Raw genomic sequence first — 17,639 nt, forward strand, 5'->3', positions numbered from 1 at the left:
GTGTGTGTGTGTGTGATGTAGACTAAACATGACTGGGCCAAAACGGACATGGCAGCAAGTCAAAATCAAATATAACAACATCCTGCAGAATGACAAGGGCCCTGACTAATACTTAATAATGCACAAGCATATATTGTACCCAAAAGGTGCCTGCTCACACATTGTCTGTACTGTTTTAGCAGTGAAAAAGAAAACCCACCGACAAGGCAGGCATTGGTGGGTCACCAAAAGCTGACCTCACCCCAGCAGAGGACTTAGCCTTGGAGCTAAGGCAGGCCTGTGTTAGAGGGCATCCCTGGGGGGGCAGAGACAGGCATATGTCCCTCCCAAGATGCATATTGAATCCATTTGGACTGTCTGACTTTGGTCTGGCTATTGCCTTGCAGTTTCTGGCAGCACTGTCTTGCTGTTAGAGCCACCAGCACAAGCACCAGACGATGCTGATCCAGTAAGTACTCCATCAAAGGCATACTGTAGGACTGGCATGTCTTGGCTACTAGCTTCAATATGAATCCGATTAAATGTGATAGGGTGAAGGCACCAGTGCAGCAGCAACAGCACATGACTGCAATGATGATAATGAGGAGACCATCTCTGTGGATTCCAGAAGGCATGAGGTATCATGTCAAGCCTGTGAAAGTACTATTCAGTCTACAATGGTGAGAAGTCATCATTTGGAGCCCACTCAAAATCAAAAAATCTAATTTCTGTAACAGGACCCAGATGCTGCTGTACAGGGGGAAAGCCAGCCTGGCAACATAGTTAGTATTAATGGGGGGACACTCCATCGTGCAAAATTCCCGCTGTGCTAATTGTCATGTGTTCACAGAAATCACAAGCTGTCAGACAGTTGTATGGCAACAATCTCCGGTGCCAAATAGAACTGGCAGATATAGATATCAAGTACAAGAAGAAAAAGATAGAAAACCTCACACTGGAGTCTGAAATAAAAAAGAGGACCATTAGAAAACTGGACCTTGAAATAAAAAAAACTTGAGCGGGAGGTGAGTTATGCCTTCAATGCACACTTTATGCTAACTGTAACACAAATGTATTAATCATTATTGTCCTGTCCTCCCCCGAACTCCAAGAAGATGACACACCCTAAATAAAAAAATTAAAAAGTCAATCCTTGTGAAGTGAGCCAGTTAATTTGCAGCGTGTAGGGCATGACATATGAGCTCCCATTGTGAACACACTGGACCAGTGGCATCTTTGGTCTCTTTTTTGTTGTTGTTTTTTTGCTAACGACAAAATAGAAATGTAACGGGCTATACAGGTGGTCATGCAGGTGCCCCCCCACCCCCCACCCCCACCCCTCCCAGCGCCTATATGAAGGCCCAGAATGGTGGGTTCCTTTCTGCTCTGACAATGGTGTGTCCATTCTTACAAGATGTAGTGGATGAGGAAGCACTTGTGCTCAGGAGAGCCTTCAGGCTGGAGAGGGTGTTCAGAGACTGGTTGGACCTACTGGCCTTCCCTGATGACCATCTATATGAAAGGTACAGGTTTTCTGCAGATGGCATCAGGTATTTGTGCAGACTGCTAGGTCCCAGGATTAAACACCGCACAGCACGGAGCCATGTATTGAGTGTGGAGCAAATGGTCTGTGTAGCCTTACGCTTCTTTGCAAGTGGAGGCCTCCTTTCTCAGTGGGGGATGCAGAACAGCTTAACAAGGAGTGTGTCTGTCAGTCAGAGCATTGTCAGATGTGTTCATCTCCTTCCCTGGCCACAGAAGACTCTGTGACATCAAAGAAGAGTTCTATAGGATTGCAGGTAAGAGAATCTACAAATTACTGGACAACTGTTAACACTCATAGTAGGATACTCATTACTTTGTGTTACAGGTTCCCCCAATGTCATTGGTGCATTGGACTGCACTCACATCAGGATAAAATCCCCCTCAGGTGCCCATGAGGTGGATTATGTGAATAGGAAATCCTTCCACAGCATCAATGTTCAGGTGAGCAATCAATTGTCCATTGATAAACACTGTTCATTGCCTGTGATCGAATAGAATAGAAACTGTAATTGCCACACAACAATATGGTATTTCTGTGGCTTAGTCTGGTGGGGGAATCAAAAGCAGAAGGGGATAAAATAACATGAATAAATGAGTCAAGTAGCAAATCCCCTTGTATGTGCATTGATGGGTTTAATGGTCCTCATCTAATGATTTCCGATGGTCTGCAATGCTGACTGTCTGATCAGCAATGTTGTGGGAAAATGTCCTGGCTCAGTCCATGACTCCGGAGTCTTTCGGACCTCTGACATCTATCAGCGCCTATCACAAAGTGAGCCACACAACCCCTATTAACTTATTGAATGCTAAGCTGTTTTCGGAAGCTTTGTCCTAGAGTGCCAGCAATCTAGACCATTGTTGATGATTTTTTGTACAGCCACAGCATATTCTGTGTTATAGCTATGAACACATACAATGGCTCGTTTGAAAGGTGAGACTTTAAGCTCTTAGTGGGTGCAAACCGTGTATTTCTACACGCCTCTGTTCCTGAGAAATCCCAAGCTAAACAGTGGCTAGTTTTCATCAAAATCCCTGTTTTTTTTCTAGAAATGGAGATATTGCGTCTTTTATGAGTCACTATCACCGACATATTTGGCACTCTGGCAAGGGCGTGCCCTCTTGCAAGCGTGACTCGGCCTACCACCCACTCCGCTAGGCCCGGCTCGTGGTGGAGATGGAACTCCCTCCTCAGCACGGTGTTCAGTCACTCCTTGTAATATTTTTGACCTGTCGGAGTTATCTTGTCTTAGTAGAAAGGTGGACTCATCCAGCTTTGTCTGGCGAAAACGCACCTGCTGCAATATCTTTTTCTCAGACTTTTTAATTTTGCCCTTCAGCACCTGAGAAGTGTTGCCTGCAAAGTTTCTGGGAAGAGATCTAACGAGACCTGCCACCTAGTGATAAACCCACGGGAATGACCTGATTTTGACCTGGCGTGCATGTCACTGATAGGCTAATTAGTGACTGATTCGAAACAAAGCGGCAACCATCAAAAGCAGAGATGTAATGTCCAGATCTTGCGTTTTCATGAGTTTTCGATCGTCATATATTTAATTTCCATTCATCACAGAGTTCCCAAAATCACATATAAGGTGTGTTAGAGTGTCTAGTTTCGTAATTTTAAAAAAGCTAAAAACGTAATATTATGTTTTTGGCACTCAATGAGTTAATAACCACTTTTTACCTCATGGCTGTGTGGAGAATATCACACTGTTTATGAGGTTGTAATGATGAGATGTTGTGTTGACAGGTGAATTCTCTGGGGCCTGTACTATGAAGCGGGGTTTCTGGCTTATCTGGGTAACTTCGAGAGTAACTTGATCACGTGTGGCGTAACTTCCCGATTAACCCGTACTACGAAAGGTGGATAGGTTTTAACCGAGGTATGCTGCCATGGCAATTTACGCTGCATCTCAAACCTGCTCCGATCAGGTTATGTTCTTGGTTAACCCGAGGTTTCCGTTAACCACACCCTTTAAGTACCACCCCTCCACTAACAATTTCTCCCGAGACATGTCGGCGTACCTGGATGATCCATACGACATTGGAGCGCAAATCGTGAGGGACTCTCTTCGCAGGGCGAGGGGTTTTAGAGACCGCCAGAAAATATATATAGCCTACCCGGACGATATTCTCTATGAAGATATAGATTGTCAGCCGAGGGAATTCGTTATCTTTGTCAGATGATCTAGGAAGACGTCTCATAGTAATGCCCGTGCATGGGGCAGGTTGGCACACGTGCACAACACCACTTTAATCATATACAACTCAAAACAAGGGATAATTTGTTGACATTGAATGTATACATTTTGTAGCTGAGATCCCAAGCTTTCAGTTAATCACAATTTGACAATTTCAACGCATTGTAAGACGGAGAAATATAGCCGAGAGTGAAAAGTGTTCCAACCAGCCCCAGTCTCCCCCTACGTGGACATTCATGTATTCAATCGGTGATGCAAGAATACTGTATGTCCTAAAATAAATCGGACATAGGCCTACACAACCCAGTCTCACGTCTGAACGTGTCACTGTCACGTTAATTAATCTATTGGGACGTGTTGTGTAACACGTTTCCTTGTTAAAAAACGTGTTGAGCAGGACGTAATTATCGTGTTACTATCACGTTGTATTTCGCTTTCAACGAGCCAACAGAACCACGTCATCTGTCAAAAAAGCCTGACCTCACAAAATGGCGAGAATGTTATTTGATGCTTTTGATGTGCAGTTTCACACTCTTAAGCCTGCTTTGAGTTGTGGGTTAGAAGGAGCCACCTTCTAGCTAGCAGTTTTAGAAGGCTGAACCCCAGAATCCAGAAACAAGAACCGAGCAGGGACGGAGAAAAAAGAAGAATCCAAATGGGAAATGAGGTGAGCCTTGCTACTGCCGCTAGCATGATAATTTTGCTAGCAATTGAGCAAAACATTTTAAAGTTGATTTAACATGAAATAGTAGCCTATGCATGGGCAATACTGTGAATTCAGAGTAGGCTTGCACAACTTATAATTTAGCTAACGTGCATGATGTAATGTTACATTAATCTGTAAAACAGCTGTTGTCTGTGTAAATTAACATTGTAGCCTAATATTGTTAGTGTGAGCTACAGCTAACAGCTGGGAGGTAGCCTATCAGCCAGGCATGTATAATCGATAATCATGATGAACGTGAATAGATTTTGTTGCGAAAACGCGCATTGTTTTAGGCCACATATCAGGTATAAAACAATTGTATTCTGATACAGCAGTTCTCCAGATGTTAGATATTCACTTATATTATAATATAATATTGTATTTCTTTAACCTGATTAAGAGAGGGGTTTAATTCAATAGAGAATTGCAATGTGTGTAGCCCATAATGTTAGATATTAGATTAGGCTAGATTTAGATTAGATTCAAATTTATTGTAATTTAAAAGAGTAGTACAGGTACAGAGCCAATGAAATGCAGTTGACATCCAACTAGAAGTGCAGTTAGATAAATAGGCAAGTTTTCCAGATGACATGTGTACAGTGACAGAAATAGCCTATACAGTGAATATGGAATGTGTGTCTAGACTATAACAAAACAAATTGATAATAATACATAATAATGATAATAATAGCAGTAATTACAGTAGGCCACTCGCATTGTTGTTGGTGACGTGTCTGTTTCCTATTGTTCCATGCCACTCTCCTACTGTCTCAATATCTTAGCAATATCTTAGTTCAATTCAATGTCTTATAATGGTAAAAGATGTGGACAAATACATGATATGATATACAAATAAATAGTTGTTCACGACATGTTATGGTTAAATTATCGGAATGAGTGCGATGGTGATGCAATCCTGCTTTTCAATTAGTTGAGATGGTGTTTGACATTAAATTATAAGCAGGTCAGTTTCACATAATAAGCTTTTTGTTTCTTTGGGTCTGGGTAATTCATGTGACAAAAAATTCTGTTATAGGCTTCTACCGTTTTTCTGAAAAACAAAGCAGTACAACAACATTTCTATCTCCAAAATAATGCATTGTACGCATGTGTGTACTACGTAGTGCATGCAGCTTTTAATGTCCAAAGTAGCCTATACTGATTTCCCTGCATAAAAACTACAAATACTCCTTCAAAACTACAGTGTTGACACTTGAAGTTGTGGAGTTATATTTTAGTAGCCTATTCTATAATATAATAAATACCCACATCAGTTTTACCCTTGTCTCACCTGTATACAACATATGTCTATGAATTGCAGTAGTGATCAAATGAAAAAGGAAAGAAAGGTGTCCTGATGTGTTGTTTAGGGATGATCCTGCAATGTTTTCTCGACATATCTTTATGTCTTTTTTTCTCCCCTCTACTTATGTTTTCACAGATCCTTGCTCCTGATATCCTGATGTATGGGTTGCACTTCATTATATGACTCCAACAGAACACTCACAGAAAGGAGAGTGGTGTCAAACTACAAGACAGCCAGCATGTAAGCAAGGCCTTGTTTGTCCTTGTTTGGCTACTCATTTGTCTACTTCCTGAAGAGGCTGAAGCATGATGGCCTTGACACCTTAGTCCTTGCTTCCATTAACAGCTGTGTTATGGAGTGCATCCTCACATCATGGTCTACTGCAGCGGTGGATACAAAGGACAATTGGCAGGTATTTTACGTCACTTTTGCATTACTTTTACTGTGATTTTGCTAGATATGGTTGTCGCTGTGCTAAATATAGGCCCATATTGTAGATGGAGAAACGCATTGTACAGCGGATACATCTTGGGCTATAGCCTCTAGATGTCAATTAATATACATTAAGACATGCCCCACCTTCCTACTGACTTTGGTGCATCATAAGGCGTACAGAGGCCCATATTGTAGATCGAGAAACGCCTTGTACAGCGGATACATCTTGGGCTATACTATTAAGGGACAGCTGAATTGACCACCTAAACCACATATTTTCTGAAAGCCTATAGCCTCTAGATGTCAATTAATATACATTAAGACATGCCCCACCTTCCTACTGACTTTGGTGCATCATAAGGCGTACATAGGCCCATATTGTAGATCGAGAAACGCCTTGTACAGCGGATACATCTTGGGCTATACTATTAAGGGACAGCTGAATTGACCACCTAAACCATATATTTTCTGAAAGCCTATAGCCTCTAGATGTCAATTAATATACATTAAGACATTCCCCACCTTCTTACTGACTTTGGTGCATCATAAGGCGTACATAAGACTATATTGTAGATCGAGAAACCGACTGTACAACTGATACATCTTGGGCTATACTATTAAGGGACAGCTGAATTGACCACCTAAACCATATATTTTCTGAAAGCCTATAGCCTCTAGATGTCAATTAATATACATTAAGACATTCCCCACCTTCTTACTGACTTTGGTGCATCATAAGGCGTACATAAGCCTATATTGTAGATCGAGAAACCGACTGTACAACTGATACATCTTGGGCTATACTATTAAGGGACAGCTGAATTGACCACCTAAACCATATATTTTCTGAAAGCCTATAGCCTCTAGATGTCAATTAATATACATTAAGACATGCCCCACCTTCCTACTGACTTTGGTGCATCATAAGGCGTACATAGGCCCATATTGTAGATCGAGAAACGCATTGTACAGCTGATACATCTTAGGCTATATCATTAAGGGACAGCTGAATTGACCACCTAAACCATATATTTTCTTAGAGCCTATAGCCTCTAGATGTCAATTAATATACATTAAGACATGTCCCACCTTTCTACTGACTTTGACAATATACAAAATAGTGCCATGTATACATTTATGTCCTCCAAAGTTTGCAGGAAGGTGGGCCATGTGCTAGTCTATGTTAACTCACATGTACAATTGACAGGCTTTAAGAAAATATATGCTTTGCATGGCTGAAACTGCTTTGCCTTTGTGTTGGAGCTCAAAATGTTCTAAACATATCTTAAATTTCTTTCTGTTACTTATGTTTTCACAGATCCTCGCTCCTGATATCCTGATGTATGCATTCCATTTCATTATATGACTCCAACAGGACACCTACACAAAGGAACTGTTAAAGCAGTGTCCTTCTACAAACAACAAGACAGCGAGCATGTAAACAAGGCCTTGTTTGTCCACTTCCTGAAGGGGCTGAAGCATGCTGGCCTTGACACCTCAGTCCTTGCTTCCATTTACAGCTGTGTTGTGGAGCGCATTCTCACATCCTATGGTCTGCAGCGGGTGGTGTCATCGCTTTATTTATCATCGTTTGTGTAAATCTTACACATCTTACACAAAAGTCTAAAATAATCTAAACTTCATTCACTCTCCATGTATAGATCAAGATAGACTTGCAGAACAGGCTGCAGGGCAACAGTCTGATAGCCTGCATGAAAGCATAAATGGTCCGCACTTGTTAAAGAGTGCAATTATCAAAGGGCCCTTGAATTGTGTTTTTTTAAACCAAGGAGTATGACTGTAGTGATGCTGTCAGCTCTGCCATAAGCAGTGACTGTGATTACGTTTGCACATTTTGAAAATGTTGTTTTTCTTTCTTTTGCATTCTTTTCCACTTCATTGTTGTATAGTTTGTATAATGTTTGTTAAAGTTGCACACATTAATTCACTGTTCTTATTTGTAAAAATGTGTATAGTGTGGTATAGTTTGTATGGTGGAGTCTTTATTGTATCGCACAAACAAGAACACCCCACCCCACCATACCACTTTGACTAACCAATTTTCTGCGGGAAACCCTGGATGCTTTCTAAAGGTATTTTGTGAAACATAGGGGTTGCTATGGTAGTGGTTGCTAAGCTATTGCTAGGGTAACTGAGAAGGTTGTTATGGTGTTGCTACGGGATATATGGTGGTTGCTATGCAGGTTTATAGGGTAATCATGTTGGTTGCTAGGTTGGTGATAGAGTAACTGAGAAGGTTGCTAGGGTGTTGCTAGAGTAGATATGGTGGTGGCTATACTAAATTAAGTGATTGCTATGCTGGTTGCTAGGGTAATTGAGATGGTTGCGAGGCTAGTCATGTTGGTTGACTATCAAAGTGGTTGCTAGGTTGGCATTGTACAGGTGGTTGCTAGGTTGTTGATAGGGTAACCAAGAAGGTTGCTAGGGTGTTGCTAGGGTAGATATGGTGGTTGCTATTCCAAATAAAGTGGTTGCTATGCTGGTTGCAAGGTTAATCATGTTGGTTGCAATGGTGGTTGCTCGGTTGACATTGTGGTGGTAGTTGTGAGGTTGTTGGTAGGGTAATTAATATGGTTGCTAGGTTGTTGCTATGGTTCTTATGTTGGTTGCTAGGTTGTTGTTAGGGTAACTTAGAAGAATTTTGTTCAGCTAATACATTTTGGCCTACACTATTAAGGGACAGCTGAATTTACCATCTAAACAATATATTTTCTTAAAGCCTATAGTCTGTAGATGTCAATTAATATGAATTAAGACATGTCCAACATTCCTACTTACGTGCATCATATAGGCTTAAGCAATACTGCTATTTTTGCTCTTAGACTATAAAAATCCATAATCACTTTAAAAACGCTAACTGATTACAATAGTTTTTGAAAGTCAATTTCTTTAAATCATGATTGAAATTGTAACCATATTCTTTATTGAGTTATGTTAATTGACTATAAAACTATTGTATTGTCATCCTTCTTTGGGACTTGAGTACTTCAATATCCCCTTCATGTATCAATGTACATTAAAGCATCTTTGATAGTAAAGGACTCTCCATGTAAATAATTACTTGAATTGTCTTTCACTTGTACTGGTTCTATATGTTTGGACCACTGATTGACTGCACTCTGGTTTTCATCAGCAAGGTCAAGGCTTAAATTAACCTCAGATAAGTCTGTTTTCATCCCATGCATTATATGTGCTAATGTTGTGAAGTAATTGGTGTGACCCTACAAAGGCCTGTCTGACCTATGACCTATTAACCTAGGGTTAGTAAATATGGGATCGGAGTGAAATTACCTCACACATTCAGAAACCTCAAAGTGAAATGACCTCACACATCCAGGAAGCTACAGCAATACAAACTCAGCTACTGGTCTCAAATACGGCAAACCAGTTGCCAATTTCTATGCCCTTTATATCAATTTGTGCTACATGTTATTAGTTGAAAAGTACTGGTGTAAGCTTATCTGACCTGTCTGACCTTTGCAATTCATGGACATGTACACATTGGTTTCGCATTTCTAACTAGAATATGACTGATTAAATTTGACATGTAACATCCTTGGATGACACAAAATATAGTGAAATGGACTCAACCCTCACATATTCAAACTTTTTTTCAATCTTTGGCTCCGCCTCCTGACAACACACAAGCAGCTATATTTGAGTGTGTAGTTAAATCACATCTCACATATTCACTCTATAGCACCCCAAATCCAATATTTCCTATATTTGGCTCCGCCTCCTGGCAACACACAAGTCATTAGATGTCCCAAATTTGACAAACTAGTTTTTTATCATCCCGTGTATCAAAATATGTGCCATATGTTGGTACTATCTTGAATTAACTGGTGTAATCCTATCAAGGCCTGTCTGACCTATGCAAATTATGGACATCTAAACCTAGGGTTAGCATTTCTAACTTCCATACCTCATAAACAGACTAAATTTGGCATGTGACATCTATCTATGACATAAAATATACGAGATACGTAAAATCACACCTCACACATTCATAGACTCTATAGCGCCCCCTAGAAATCTACATTTTCCAATCTTTGGCTCCGCCTCCTGACAACATACAAGCAGCTGGAGGTTTCAAATTTGACAAACAAGTGTGTTATCATTCCTTGTATCAAAATATGTGCCACATGTTGGTACTATCTTGAATTAACTGGTGTAATCCTATCAAGGCCTATCTGACCTATGCAAATTATGGCCATCTAAACCTAGGGTTAGCATTTCTAACTTGCATACCTCATAAACAGACTAAATTTGGCATGTGACATCTATCTATGACATAAAATATATGAGATACGTAAAATCACACCTCACACATTCATAGACTCTATAGCGCCCCCTAGAAATCTACATTTTCCAATCTTTGGCTCCGCCTCCTGACAACATACAAGCAGCTAGAGGTCTCAAATTTGACAAACACGTTTGTTATCATTCCCTGTATCAAAATATGTGCCACATGTTGACATTTCATGAAATAATGGGTGTGACACTTACCTAGGCCTGTCTGGCCATATGGGTGTCTCAATTGTAGTTTCTGAGTATGTCCGGTGCATCAAACTTGCCATGGCAGGTAAGATCAGTGAAATTGGGTTTATTTCAGCACAACACACCTCTGTGTATCATATTCAATCAAAATATGGATGTTTTGATGGTTTGTTTATGATTTAAGAACTTTTGTTGGTCAATATCTGTCAAATATGCTCTCTAAACGGTTATTTCTGAAGATTTCTTGTGCATCAAAAGTCCCACAGCACCTAAGATAAGTGAAATTGGGTTTATTTCAGCACAACACATCTCTGTGCATCATATTCAATCAAAATATGGATGTTTTAATGGTTTGTGTATGATTTAAGAACTTTGTTGGTCAACATCTGTCAAAACAATGCTCTCTGAACGGCCATTTCTTAAGATTTCTTGTGCATCAAAAGTCCCACAGCACCTAAGATAAGTGAAATTGGGTTTATTTCAGCACAACACACATCTGTGTATCAAGATCAATCAAAATCTGTAAGTTTGTGATTGCTTTAAACAGGGGGTTGTCCAATACACATAAAACAAACAGCAAAGGTATGCTAATACAAAGCAGCACTACAGGCACTAAATAATAATTTACATTTGATCAGATTCACCTTTATTGTCATTGTGCAGAGTAAAAGTACAAACAGGGTTCCCACTCTAAGTCAAATGTAAAATTCTATGACTTTTCCCTGACAAAACACCTGAATTTCCATGACTTACAATATACCGACCAATGATTTCAGAGCAGCCGCATCAAGAGTCTTTTACTTTTTTAGAGCGGGAGATGAATAAATAGGCATTGAATTAACACAGTTGGGCTACTCAAGCAAGCTGTAAAGCTAATAACTAGATATACATACTGTGTGGAAATATGCATTTTGCTAGTACATCATAAACTACTACGACAAAATTCCCTGATATTCCATGACTTTGCCCCCAAAATGATAAAAATTCCCTGACTTTCCATGTCTGGAATAGACTTTCTAAAATTCCATGATATTCCAGAAATTCTATGACCCGTGAGAACCTTGTACAAAGCAAAAGTGCAATGTGATATACAAAGTATAGACAGATGGTGCATAGGCAGGACAAGAAATACTGTATAGTGTCGTGTAGACAGTAATATGCAGTTGGTTTACAGAAGGTGGTTTAGAGTAATATAAATTAGATATAAATATGGGCAGTGTATTAACAGAACATATGAGAAAAACAGAATAAATATGGATATTCAGTATGAACCATATAGACAGATATGTGCAGTGTGGTAACAGTACCATTGTAGTGCAGAAACAGTAACATTATAAGAGTAGTAAGAAGTGTTCATGATGGATAGCATGAAGAGCAGTAGAATATGGTTATGTATAATTGTAATTACAGTATGTGCATTTGTAAATAAATAACACTATGGGTGGAATAGGGTATTTGGGGGCTTAGTTGATTGGTTGTCACCGGGATACAGAGCTACAGTCCAGTCGGGTGACAGCCACAGAAAAGAAGCTTCCTCTGAACCTGCTGGTTCGGGTGCAGAGAGACCTGTAATAATAATAATAATAATAATAATAATAATAATAAAGACAATAATATTTTTCAAGACCATAGAGAATGCTGTTGCAGTACTCCAGTCTTGAGGCGATGAGGGCATGGATGAGAATGATGCATTGTTGAGCCGTCTGATCACAGTAACACAAGACCCATCCTGTCAGACTAGGCCAGAAGTCCCGTCACCGGAATGATGTAGAGGACTTTGAGACAGTCATGTGGCGCCTTTGACCAGTGGTCACAATACAGAGGACCCCTGGCCAGTCAATGAGCAGTGCTTGACAAACATCATGTGTAGAAGAACCATTTTGAAAAAACGATGTAGACACCCATCTATTCTCAGGAGCAGTCCTTCTATAACGGGCAGGAACAGCTGCAGAAAAATCCCCGGGCTTTGCCTTGCTCCTTCCTGGCCTGTGCCTTGCTCCTTCCTGGCATGTCTTTTTGCTTTGGTGATGAGCCTGATAACAGCTGACAACCTGGAAATTAGAAATAGAGATAAAACAAGTGTACAAAGAAAGAAACTACAATCTCAGTGTTTCTCTTGACATGTTCAAACATACTGATGACTATAAAGTCCACTAATAAAATGCAGGTCTATGCCTTTAATATAGTGCGCCAAAGTATTTAAGGAGGGTGGACCAAGTCCTAGTATGGTTTAGGTGGTTGAATCAGCTGTCCCTTAATAGTGTACGCCAAATTGTATCAACTGAACAATTTGTTTCTCGATCTACAATATGGACCTATGTATGCTTTATGATATGCCAAAGTCAGCAGGAAGGTGGGGCATGTCTTAATGTATATTAATTGACATCTAGAGGCTATAGGCTTTCAGAAAATATATGGTTTAGGTGGTCAATTCAGCTGTCCCTTAATAGTATAGCCCAAGATGTATCCGCTGTACAAGGCGTTTCTCGATCTACAATATGGGCCTATGTACGCCTTATGATGCACCAAAGTCAGTAGGAAGGTGGGGCATGTCTTAATGTATATTAATTGACATCTAGAGGCTATAGGCTTTCAGAAAATATGTGGTTTAGGTGGTCAATTCAGCTGTCCCTTAATAGTATAGCCCAAGATGTATCCGCTGTACAAGGCGTTTCTCGATCTACAATATGGGCCTCTGTACGCCTTATGATGCACCAAAGTCAGTAGGAAGGTGGGGCATGTCTTAATGTATATTAATTGACATCTAGAGGCTATAGGCTTTCAGAAAATATATGGTTTAGGTGGTCAATTCAGCTGTCCCTTAATAGTATAGCCCAAGATGTATCCGCTGTACAAGGCGTTTCTCGATCTACAATATGGGCCTATGTACGCCTTATGATGCACCAAAGTCAGTAGGAAGGTGGGGCATGTCTTAATGTATATTAATTGACATCTAGAGGCTATAGGCTTTCAGAAAATATGTGGTTTAGGTGGTCAATTCAGCTGTCCCTTAATAGTATAGCCCAAGATGTATCCGCTGTACAAGGCGTTTCTCGATCTACAATATGGGCCTCTGTACGCCTTATGATGCACCAAAGTCAGTAGGAAGGTGGGGCATGTCTTAATGTATATTAATTGACATCTAGAGGGTATAGGCTTTCAGAAAATATATGGTTTAGGTGGTCAATTCAGCTGTCCCTTAATAGTATAGCCCAAGATGTATCCGCTGTACAAGGCGTTTCTCGATCTACAATATGGGCCTATGTACGCCTTATGATGCACCAAAATCAGTAGGAAGGTGGGGCATGTTTTAATGTATATTAATTGACATCTAGAGGCTATAGGCTTTCAGAAAATATATGGTTTAGGTGGTCAATTCAGCTGTCCCTTAATAGTATAGCCCAAGATGTATCCGCTGTACAATGCGTTTCTCCATCTACAATATGGGCCTATATTTAGCACAGCGACAACCATATCTAGCAAAATCACAGTAAAAGTAATGCAAAAGTGACGTAAAATACCTGCCAATTGTCCTTTGTATCCACCGCTGCAGTAGACCATGATGTGAGGATGCACTCCATAACACAGCTGTTAATGGAAGCAAGGACTAAGGTGTCAAGGCCATCATGCTTCAGCCTCTTCAGGAAGTAGACAAATGAGTAGCCAAACAAGGACAAACAAGGCCTTGCTTACATGCTGGCTGTCTTGTAGTTTGACACCACTCTCCTTTCTGTGAGTGTTCTGTTGGAGTCATATAATGAAGTGCAACCCATACATCAGGATATCAGGAGCAAGGATCTGTGAAAACATAAGTAGAGGGGAGAAAAAAGACATAAAGATATGTCGAGAAAACATTGCAGGACCATCCCTAAACAACACATCAGGACACCTTTCTTTCCTTTTTCATTTGATCACTACTGCAATTCATAGACATATGTTGTATACAGGTGAGACAAGGGTAAAACTGATGTGGGTATTTATTCTATTATAGAATAGGCTACTAAAATATAACTCCACAACTTCAAGTGTCAACACTGTAGTTTTGGAGGAGTATTTGTAGTTTTTATGCAGGGAAATCAGTATAGGCTACTTTGGACATTAAAAGCTGCATGCACTACGTAGTACACACATGCGTACAATGCATTATTTTGGAGATAGAAATGTTGTTGTACTGCTTTGTTTTTCAGAAAAACGGTAGAAGCCTATAACAGAATTTTTTGTCACATGAATTACCCAGACCCAAAGAAACAAAAAGCTTATTATGTGAAACTGACCTGCTTATAATTTAATGTCAAACACCATCTCAACTAATTGAAAAGCAGGATTGCATCACCATCGCACTCATTCCGATAATTTAACCATAACATGTCGTGAACAACGATTTATTTGTATATCATATCATGTATTTGTCCACATCTTTTACCATTATAAGACATTGAATTGAACTAAGATATTGCTAAGATATTGAGACAGTAGGAGAGTGGCATGGAACAATAGGAAACAGACACGTCACCAACAACAATGCAAGTGGCCTACTGTAATTACTGCTATTATTATCATTATTATGTATTATTATCAATTTGTTTTGTTATAGTCTAGACACACATTCCATATTCACTGTATAGGCTATTTCTGTCACTGTACACATGTCATCTGGAAAACTTGCCTATTTATCTAACTGCACTTCTAGTTGGATGTCAACTGCATTTCATTGGCTCTGTACCTGTACTACTCTTTTAAATTACAATAAAGTTGAATCTAATCTAAATCTAGCCTAATCTAATATCTAATATTATGGGCTACACACATTGCAATTCTCTATTGAATTAAACCCCTCTCTTAATCAGGTTAAAGAAATACAATATTATATTATAATATAAGTGAATATCTAACATCTGGAGAACTGCTGTATCAGAATACAATTGTTTTATACCTGATATGTGGCCTAAAACAATGCGCGTTTTCGCAACGAAATCTATTCACGTTCATCATGATTATCGATTATACATGCCTGGCTGATAGGCTACCTCCCAGCTGTTAGCTGTAGCTGACACTAACAATATTAGGCTACAATGTTAATTTACACAGACAACAGCTGTTTTACAGATTAATGTAACATTACATCATGCACGTTAACTAAATTATAAGTTGTGCAAGCCTACTCTGAATTCACAGTATTGCCCATGCATAGGCTACTATTTCATGTTAAATCAACTTTAAAATGTTTTGCTCAATTGCTAGCAAAATTATCATGCTAGCGGCAGTAGCAAGGCTCACCTCATTTCCCATTTGGATTCTTCTTTTTTCTCCGTCCCTGCTCGGTTCTTGTTTCTGGATTCTGGGGTTCAGCCTTCTAAAACTGCTAGCTAGAAGGTGGCTCCTTCTAACCCACAACTCAAAGCAGGCTTAAGAGTGTGAAACTGCACATCAAAAGCATCAAATAACATTCTCGCCATTTTGTGAGGTCAGGCTTTTTTGACAGATGACGTGGTTCTGTTGGCTCGTTGAAAGCGAAATACAACGTGATAGTAACACGATAATTACGTCCTGCTCAACACGTTTTTTAACAAGGAAACGTGTTACACAACACGTCCCAATAGATTAATTAACGTGACAGTGACACGTTCAGACGTGAGACTGGGTTGGCCTACAGTATGCTGAACATCTGAGCAAGAATAGCCTAATATAAATCGGACATAGCCTACAGTAGGCCTAATAAATAAAAATCACCATTTTAACAAACTTGTTGAATTGAATGTCATATTACTGTAACCTGCACATAAAGGCTACACATTTCCACAGCACCAGAATCCGACCGAATGCCTCCCTCAACCCCCTCCATAATCGGCCTTCCACTATTATTTGCGATGGCCAACTCCTCTGCTACTGTAAAACACTCTGGTGCCTTTCCTCCTACAGTAGTGTTCAAAGACACCTGTTTCTTGTTAGCTGTAAAACAGAGGCCAAGTGAAGGCTATAAGCTAGGCCTACATGTTTTCATAATTAAGAAATATTAATGCAAGCTATAACTATATAAACCTACTATTCTGAATAATGTTTTTGTGTTTCATTTTCACCTGCTGCCATGTGCGTTTCGCAATGGTGTTGCATCTGAAATGTTCACAGGATTAGGCATACACGAAATCAGTCAATGGGGGCTACTTAAACATTAAATTATCCTTATTACTGTAATCTATACGCCCACTTCTGAATTGGGTTGCATCTGTAGGCCTTTCTATGAACTCAAATTAGGCTATTTAATTATTTCAACTCATTTCAGACATTCCGTAAGCTACTAATCCTCCGTAACACATATTTGAAGAACATGTGGGAATAAAACTTTACTTTTAGGCATTTAGGCTACCCGATCTGTAATACGTTGCCAACAGCCTTGCTTTGCTCACTGCCTACGTACTCATCCGTAAAATAAGGTGATCGCGTCATCATTGAAAGTGGTGACTTGCGCTGCAACCCGCCCCTTTAATGTGAACGCGCACAGGTTAACCCCGGCTCAACAAATCAACTTCATAATCAGCGTCGTAATACCGATTAACACCACTTAAGATAACCAGGTTTTGTCAACCCTGGTTTAACAAAGTAACCCTGGGTTACATCTGGGTAGGTTAAGCTCCCTTCGTAGTACAGGCCCCTGGTGTGTGTCTCTTGCTGGGAGACAGGGGGTATGGCTGCCAGCCTTTTCTCCTGACACCCTTCACAGACCCCCAGGAAGCACAGCAGGCCTACAACCATGCTCATGCCAGGGCCACAGTTAAAATGACCTTTGGCCTCCTGAAGGCACGCTCTCAGTGTCTTCACAAATTAAGGGTCAGCCCTTCGAGGGCATGTGACATTACTGTGGCTTGTGCTGTCCTCCACAATGTAGCCTGCCTGAGGAAGGAGAGGGCCTCCAGAGTGCCTCCAGCCATGGACTGGGACAATCCTGCAA

The 17,639-nt window shown here is 40.1% G+C and overlaps 1 long non-coding RNA gene across 1 annotated transcript; it reads right to left on the reverse strand.

Annotated features, from left to right (window-relative positions):
* Window positions 1-11,153: 11,153 nt before the first annotated feature.
* Window positions 11,154-16,335, reverse strand: LOC143138947 (uncharacterized). The gene is made up of 3 exons (XR_012990307.1): window positions 15,971-16,335; window positions 14,215-14,491; window positions 11,154-12,744 (listed from the first exon to the last, which is right to left on the reverse strand). It is a non-coding gene; the product is annotated as an uncharacterized LOC143138947 (long non-coding RNA).
* Window positions 16,336-17,639: the final 1,304 nt, after the last annotated feature.

Source organism: Alosa pseudoharengus, unplaced genomic scaffold, assembly GCF_046254945.1.
Source record: "Alosa pseudoharengus isolate Yale_2024_CS ecotype anadromous, Long Island Sound unplaced genomic scaffold, YU_APseudo_1.1 YU_APseudo_1.1_scf_22, whole genome shotgun sequence".
NCBI classification, from domain to species: domain Eukaryota; kingdom Metazoa; phylum Chordata; class Actinopteri; order Clupeiformes; family Clupeidae; genus Alosa; species Alosa pseudoharengus.